The sequence below is a fragment of the Phyllobates terribilis genome, unplaced genomic scaffold, assembly GCF_046119375.1.
Source record: "Phyllobates terribilis strain yellow unplaced genomic scaffold, ASM4611937v1 Scaffold_1922__1_contigs__length_190424, whole genome shotgun sequence".
NCBI lineage: Eukaryota > Metazoa > Chordata > Amphibia > Anura > Dendrobatidae > Phyllobates > Phyllobates terribilis.
The window spans coordinates 162,501-165,000 of NW_027364682.1; positions in this window are offsets into that span (position 1 = coordinate 162,501).

Consider the following 2,500-nt stretch of genomic DNA (forward strand, 5'->3'; position numbering starts at 1 on the left):
GTGTCAGTGCGCGCATCCGATTTCAGTTCCAGAGCGATTCGCGCGATGAGTCCTTGATACTTAGTCGTTTTTGGCAAAATTTCTGACTTTTTGAAAATTTCACAATTTTGTGAAAACTTCCACAAAATGAGGTTCTAGTATGTTAGAGGGCATCCCAGGAGGGCTCCAAAAGTGTGGGTAAAATATATATCCCACAGGGGGAAAATTGAAAAAAAGTTGAAAAAAAAAATTTTTGGGGACTTAGAAAATTTTCACACATGTGTCAGACTTCCAGAGAGGGGAGCATGTCAGTGCGCGCATCCGATTTCAGTTCCAGAGCGATTCGCGCGATGAGTCCTTGATACTTAGTCGTTTTTGCAAAATTTCTGACTTTTTTGAAAATTTCACAATTTTGTGAAAACTTCCACAAAATGAGGTTCTAGTATGTTAGAGGGCATCCCAGGAGGGCTCCAAAAGTGTGGGTAAAATATATATCCCACAGGGGGAAAATTGAAAAAAAGTTGAAAAAAAAAATTTTTGGGGACTTAGAAAATTTTTCAACTTGTGTCAGACTTCCAGAGAGGGGAGCATGTCAGTGCGCGCATCCGATTTCAGTTCCAGAGCGATTCGCGCGATGAGTCCTTGATACTTAGTCGTTTTCAGAAGTCACAATTTTGACTTCCAGGACCCGCAAAACGTTTGTAAATTGAGCCCGCTCCCCAGTTCCAAGCGTTTTGAGGTGTCCCCGGTTGCAGTAATGCAGCCTGCCCACTAGATGTCGCAAAAGAGACAAAAAGTGAAAAAGAACCAGAATGAGGAAATTCCAGGGAGCCGAATCCGCCTGACAGTTCCAGGCGATCGGGCACTTTTTTGCATGCGTCCCTAAAGTGGGTATAGGGTGACACTCCATGCAAAGACCCAGTTTTGCACACCACCGGCAGAATATATGAGAGAGAGGTACCTCTCAGCCCCGACACATTTCGACTCATTTAAGCTGGTTTTCACCTCCGTAGGCCTGGGTATGCGTTTTGGCTATGAGTCCCTGTTCGGCTGGAGGTCTGCACCTTGGCTGAACCCAGGCTTCCGCAGCTGCGTGGGGGGACTTTTGCCGGTCGCCTATCCCAAGTCAGAGAGGTGTTCCTGGGTTGAAGTGAGCCTGGCCAGACCCCCCCGCGGGCCCTGGTTCTCCACATGGGGGCGCCGTCAAGGCTAAAATCTGGATTTTTAGGCCGAGGAGAGGCTCCATGAGGGCGGATGCTTTTGTGGCTTCGACCCCAGTGCTGTTCCACATCCAGTACCCCCCCGCAAGGGCGCCTGTACCCGAGTCGCGCTTCCAGGACTCGTGGGCACGTATCTCCCGACGACAGGGGTTTGCAGCCTCCGTACTTGGGCAAGTCCCTACATGCACCCCTGCTCTTCCTCCGATCGATCTGGCGCAGCGCTCCCGGGTGGGGAGGTGGCGCCGCTCGCTCGGCCCGGGCTTTGGAGCCCGCGCTGGCTTAAGGTGAGCGGTCCCCTTCCTCCTCTACCCCCGGGCTTCCGACACCTATCTTTGGGCGCGCATGCCGGCCTCGCCTCCCGTCTGCGGAGGTGGCCGAGCCGTGGGGAGTTTGACCCGAACCGAGCGAAGGCAGTGGTCCGACGACCCGTACGGGCGAACGGCGGGGCGCCCACCCAGCCAGGCGTGGGGGCCCGTCGTCCGAATCGCTCCCTGTGCGGGGAAGCACAGCGATCTTCTCCGAGGGCGGCCCTTTTCTTCCAGATGCGTACCCGGCCAGCGGAGGCTCGCGCTGCCCCTCGTGTCCGAAAGGGCGGCCTCCGCGGCGGTGGCGACAGCGGCGGCGGTGGGTGGCCTCTCCGCGCCACTGCCGAGCTTCGCGATTTCCAGTCTTTTCCCGAGCCCCTACGTCAGTGGGGAGGACGACAGAGGTGTGGAGGCAGGCGAAGGGGGTTCTCACCGTGCGGTGTGCCCCAGCCCGACCGTTGCCTTCCCCCTCGACCCTCGTCCTCCCAGGCGGCTCGGCCAGGGAGCAGGAGAGAGAGTGAGAGAGGGAGAGCGGAAACCCCAGAGCCAAGGGGTTAGATGGAGAACGGGAGAAGGAACGAGGGCCAAGAGGTAGGGAGTACGGTGAAAGGCCGACCTGGGATCCCCCTGCGCTCCCGCCCTGGGCGGGGAGCAGCCCTGGGAAGAAAAGCCGCTCGGGCATCCCTTTGAGGTTACGGGCGCGAGTGGGAAGAGGGACTACGCTGGAGGGCGACGCCGACACGGCCAGGCCGACGACCACCCACGTGACCTCAGCGTCGCCGGGTTAGTGCCAGAGCCGCGGCGGACCCCGACGGCCAGCCCCCCTCTCCCAATCCTCGTGCCTGTCCGCCGGTGGGTCGAGGACCCCCCGCGGCGGAGGCAGGTCTAAGCCAGACGGTGGCGCCGCATAGGCCCACCCCCGCACGCCATCTCCCTGAGCGACCCTGTGTGTCGTCTTGGGTGCGGTTGGTGAGACGGGGGCGGCCGTGGCATCCT